Raw genomic sequence first — 6,204 nt, forward strand, 5'->3', positions numbered from 1 at the left:
AAAGATTAGCTCTTTGTTTATACATATCAAAATAGTTTCTGCTTTTGTTTTATATGTGTAAAGATGAATCAGATGAATTATTTTAAATTCTATCAAATGTAGTGAGGCAAATGCTCAATTAAAAAAAAAAACACATTTATTCCAAAATCACCTATTTGATTTTCTTGTCCTTTCTGTTTATGTCTTGCATTTGTATGACTCCCCATGTTTTCTTATGAAACTATTACATTGGAAAAGTACACTTTGTAAGATATAAGCAGACAGTAATTTTAGTTTTTCCGTCCACTGTGCACTCATTGATTCAGTGTGTCCCAAAATCTTGACAGGTAGTTTTACTTGGATAATAGAATTTCCTCTAGCATCTGTGGCCCCAAGGCTAATCTTATGTCAGGAACCAAATGCCAAGTCTCTTATAATGGTCAATCCCTGAACTGTATCTGTCTCTATACCAATGTGAACATAAAATATAATTTTAAGTGCTCACTTTGGCAGCACGTATACTAAAATTGAAACAACACAGAGAAGATTAGCATGGCCCCTGTGTAAGGATGACATACAAATTCATGAAGCATTCCATATTTTTTAAAATATGAATTAGAGTGGACTTACTGATATTCTACTATAAAACTATTTTGACTAGTAATAGAAGAAATTGTAACATTGAGGTTGAGAAAGGGACCACAGTAGTTGCTGAGGGCAGGAAGAGGGAAGAAGAGATGTGATGTGGGGGCATTTTTGGGACTTTGAGTTATCCTTAATGATATTGCAGGGTCAGATGATGGACTTTATATATCCTGCTTTAACATACTGAATATACTGGGGGAGAGTGTGAACTACAGGGTAAACTATTATCTATGTGGTGCAGCAGTGCCCCAAAATGTGTTCACCAAGTGTGAGGAGTGTGCCACAATGATGGAAGAGGTTTTAGTGTGGAAGGAGTGGGGTGTGTGTGTGTGGAGGGGGTATACAGGAATCTCTTATATTTTTTAATGTAACTTTTGTTCGTAATGTATATATCTTCAAAAAAATATGATTTACAAAATTGATGGGGTAGAGGGCTGGGGAGTGGGGTATATGGGAACCTCTTATGTTTTTTACATTGTTGTTTTTTTAATGTTTTTAATGGAACATTCTTTGTGATCTATTAACTTTAACTTAAAAAGTGTAAAAAGTGAAATAAAAAAAATCTTTGGGGGCAAGCATTGCCTTGGTGATGCCTTGATTTGGACATTTTCCCAGTCTCAAACTAGAACCTAATAAATTTTTATTGTTAAAGCCAAAAAAATTTTTTAATACGTTTTAATGAAGGCAAAATTTCATCAGCCTGTGGAAGAAAAACATGTGACCTTGTTCTCCGCCTCCCATCTCTAGGCACCTAACCTCTTTCACTCAATTTCCCAGTGACTATCATTTTTCTTTTTTGATTCAGCTAATTTGTCTATTCACAGTAAACTCCCTTAGTGGCGTCAGTTCTTTGGGAAGAAATTTGGGAGGAATATCATTCTACATACTACATTTTCCACAGAGCAGAGAATAGTGCCATTTAGTAAGTGTTCAAACGTATTTGAGTGAATTACTTGGAAATGTTGGCAATAGATATCCACTGGCCAACATTCATTACACACACATGCACATACACACACAGTAGGAGACCATTCAGGTAATATAGGAATATTAAATGGTAATGAGCTTGTATACATTATGCAGTTTATCCTCAGTACATACAAATACTGTTTACCCGTGAAATTGACTCAAGATAAGTATGGCTGAATTTTGTGAAGGTGGGGGGAATTACCCCAATTATTTTAATTACAAATATGAACATGCAATCAATTATTAAGAAAAGATTGTGGAATTTCCACTTTACTCTTCTTACATGTGATTATTAAGTTGCAAAGCATTCGATTCCAGTTTTTGTAAGTTTGTCCTATGTTGCCCTATCTAGATATAATGTTTGCTAATTTCACATGAATAATTCTAGTATAATCAATCAACTCAAATTAGTTCATCAATATACACAACCATCCACACATAATAATGTACATTAATGATTGCAAAATAATCTCACAGAAGCAATTCACAGAATTGATTTATATGGGAAAAATAAGGACGATGCATATACTTCTCTAAAAATTTATATTTATATTTTTAGCAAATATACATTTAGCTCCAGTTTTATTTGCCCTTTCTCAGCAAAGGAATTGTGCTCGTGAAATAGCTCAGACGACTTGATTCTAGCTGCTAGTGAGTCTCTAAATATTATTTATATTTGTTAGCCTAGACCAGAATTTTAACAATTTGTCATTTCTTCTGGAAGTAACACAGATCCCTTGTTGTGACACTTTTATATTATTTTGAGAACTGAGTATTTAAACACACATTATATTTACGAGGCAGAATATATAACCTGACTGGCATACATGACTTATTAGGCAGTGTTACTTCGATCTGTGATGTATGCTTATAGAGTTATGAATGAAACTTCTACCACTTCATTAGAAGGCTCCTTTTAAACAAGCAAAACAGCAAATCAATGAGTTTGATATGGAGGCTATATTATTTCGGGCGGAATTCACCCAGGAACTCTACTGATGCCATAAGTAAGTTAGGAAAACGTGAGCACCCCTGTAAATTACTATGTCCTCAAGAGAGATTATGTTAGAAAACTGAAAATTAGGTTCATCTCTATTTTTTTTGTTTATCCATCATCTGATTTTTTGTCTTTATTTATTTTTTAATGTTACATTAAAAAAATATGAGGTCCCCATATACCCCCCACCCCCTCACCCCACTCCTCCCCCCATAACAACAACCTGCTTCATCATCATGAGGCATTCATTGCACTTGGTGAATATAGAAAGCTTGTGAACTAATGAAAGGGGGTATTTCCTTCAGCAGTTATGTTGGAGTAGGTGACAATTTTCTCGTGGCAATGTTAAATTTTCAGGGAATTTACAACCGCTTACTTGGCATCCCTATAGTTCATTAAAAAAACTCATGATATGTGTTTACCTTATTCTGATATGGCTATTTCGAGTCTGTTAGGAAGAAATACAGCACTATGGTAAAAAAAAAAAAAAACACCTTTAAGCAAATTCACCAATATCTGAATTCAAATGTACAATTTCATCCTTTCCTTTAAGAGTGAGCAGCATATATTTTATGATCTTGAATGAGCTCTATATGCCTTCCGTTTCCTAATTTAAAACCATAAACCAAAGATTTTTAATTATTTACGTATGTCTGTAAATGAAAACTATGGATCAACAAAGTACTACCTTCTGAAACAAGTGATTAAGTGTTAAAATATAAAACCATTAAATATAGTATAGCTTTTATAAAAATAATTTCATAATATGGCAGCAGGAATTGTGATATTAAAATGTTAATGCTACTGGAACAAACAAAACTACTTTAAAAAGAATGAGTTTTGTGCATAGGGTTAAGGATCATATTTGTTTTTTTACTGTCTTTGAAAGGAAGCCAATTCTAAAGTGAAAATATTTATACTGCAGGCTTACTATGACCAGTCATATGCACCATGGAAATATGAATGTTTGGAATTATAAATAACAGAATAAAAGCATCATATATATATGTATATATGCATACACATATATATATTTATGTATATACTAACTGAATGAAATAATTTGGTCAAAACCCAGCATTTCTAATGCACATGCAGAAAATGTAGCGTATTTTCATAATATAGAGTTAAAAATATGCATTATGAAAGTAGCATCAAGTAAATATTTTGAGAAAATAAAATATTTAAAGAAACCACAATTCTGAATTGAAATTTACTGTTTGCATTTCAGAATTTTACAAATCTAAGCAAATTTATATGTAAGCAAAGTCAGGGTGAGAAAACCAGCTTGCATATGTATGAATATAAACAAATTTACATAAATTCTTACTTTACAGCCATAGAATATTTATAAGAAGTTTTTGTATGTGATCACAAAAATATCCATGAATACAAATATATTTTGTTTATACTCACTGAACTTAAATTTTGAAATTAGAAAATTGTAATGGAACAGTCAAAATCTCCATTGCTTGCAAATTAAGAAATGTTTCCCTCAATAACCATTTGATCAAATTGCTTTAATGTTAAATTCTGTTTAAAGCTGGAAAACAGACACATATGTCACAGCAAATGCTAAAATACATGGCTATATCTGTACTGAGATTATATAGTCACAAATTTATTTATTAAGGAAAAATATTGAATAGTAGGAATGATGTATTCATTTTAAGATTTTAGAAAATTAGCAACATAACAGTTTTGGGGAAGAAAATCCTCAAGATTGAGGAATGAACAAACATAAGTAGGGAATGCAACTATGGAGTAAAGTAGACTTGCTATTATTCTAGCAATGGAAAAACTTGCATCCCTGATATAAAAGAAGCATTCACCAGAGGTTCTGGGGGAGGGAAAGGGAAGAAGAGGTGGAACATGTGGCATTTTTGGGACTTGGGAATTGTCCTCCATTACATTGCAATGACAGATCCAGGGCATTATACATTTTCATCAAAACCTATAAAATTGTGTGGGGCAGAGTATAAACTATAATGTAAACTATAGTCCATGGTTAGCAGCAGTGCTTCAATATGTGCTCATCAATTGTAACAAATGTACCACACTAATGAAGGATGTTGTTAATGGGGAAAGGTATGGGAGAGAAAGGGGGATACATATATGAGAATCTCCTATATTTTTGATGTAACGTTTATGTAATCTAAAGCTTCTTTAAAAATAAAAGTAACAATAAAAGAAGAAAAAAGTTGTGGGGAAGGAGTATTGATTAAGATACAATTTGGAAATAAAGAGGCAATAACAAATTGTAGTCATAAATACAAAAGCTGGTACTTTCAAAATAATTGGTGGAATTGATTATCATGATACTTATTTAGGACAAAGAGAGGGAAAAGTCAAGGTATACAATATTAGGGATTAGAAGAAAGGATTAGCACAGTAAAAGGAGAATTTTGACTGACCCAAACATAGGTAGATGATTATAATTTACAATGAACACAGAAATGATTTGAAAAGTGATTATTGATTTTCAATACTAATGGGATTCAGCACCAGAATATTGAAGCAAAATTTTAATTAGAATTTAAATACACAAAATCTCAATAAAATAACAAAAATATTACATTTATTAAAGAAATTTATTTTATTAAATTGTTATAAACTATCACTGATAAAGATAATGATAAGAATATCTACAGAGCAATTATTAATCTACATTTCTAATATGTTTTTAAAAATCCTGTTCAACAATATACTGATAAAATAGTATAGTTTTTCCAAGTAGAAAATTAAATATGGTTTATTTAAAGAAACCATTAAGTCAACAAAATTATGGAGCAAAAACTCATGGTTGTAATATTAGAAGGTGATAATGAAATTAATAACATTTCAGGTAAATTTTTAAAATTCTCTATAAAAGAGTAATGAGAATATAATCAATAAAGGCTATAGTGATTTCTATTAAAGCCAGATAAAATGTAGAGATGGCCCTTATATTATTCAAAATCATTGTAAAAGTTTTATATGTCACTTTAGTACAAATAAAATGGCAATACATATTGGAAAAATATGGCACAGATTTATTTTTATTTATGAAGTCACATGTATGGTTACGTAAATGTGTATACATGTGTTTATGTTCATCTCTTAATCTATTAAAATCTGTGTTTATAGTAAACTATTGACAGAATATATAAAAGTGAGAATGACAAGAAATTGGGAAAGGGCAACATTTATTTCCTTTGTGGTCGGGATTATAGATTCTTTTTTCTTTTTACTTTTTGTAGTTTCTGTTATTGTGATGTAGTGTCTTCTGAAAATAAATACATATTTTTGCATGCTTGTCTTCAAAAAGTAGCAGCAAAGCTTTCATTCATGATTTTGCTTCTTCTGGGATTCATTGATGGAAAAGTTCCAGAGGTACAATTACCATAACATTCACGGGATTTCCCCTCTTGTTCCAGTAAAAGTACAACATCTCACTGTTGGAAACAAAAGATGCCATGTATCATCAGATCTCAGATATAGCCCTTTAAGCAATACAGCAAATCACCCTCAATAGCTGGTTATGAGGCACCTTGTGTGGCGGATTGAATCATTAACCCCAACTGGATACATTCTTGATCTCCTCAATGGGGTGGCTGTGCACCCTGTAAATAGGA

At 31.7% G+C, this 6,204-nt stretch overlaps 1 non-coding gene across 1 annotated transcript; it reads left to right on the plus strand.

Annotated features, from left to right (window-relative positions):
- Positions 1-476: 476 nt before the first annotated feature.
- Positions 477-583, plus strand: LOC111764968 (U6 spliceosomal RNA). Its single transcript, XR_002797439.2, has one exon. It is a non-coding gene; the product is annotated as a U6 spliceosomal RNA (small nuclear RNA).
- The last annotated feature ends 5,621 nt before the right edge of the window (positions 584-6,204 follow it).

Source organism: Dasypus novemcinctus, chromosome X, assembly GCF_030445035.2.
Source record: "Dasypus novemcinctus isolate mDasNov1 chromosome X, mDasNov1.1.hap2, whole genome shotgun sequence".
Lineage (NCBI taxonomy): Eukaryota > Metazoa > Chordata > Mammalia > Cingulata > Dasypodidae > Dasypus > Dasypus novemcinctus.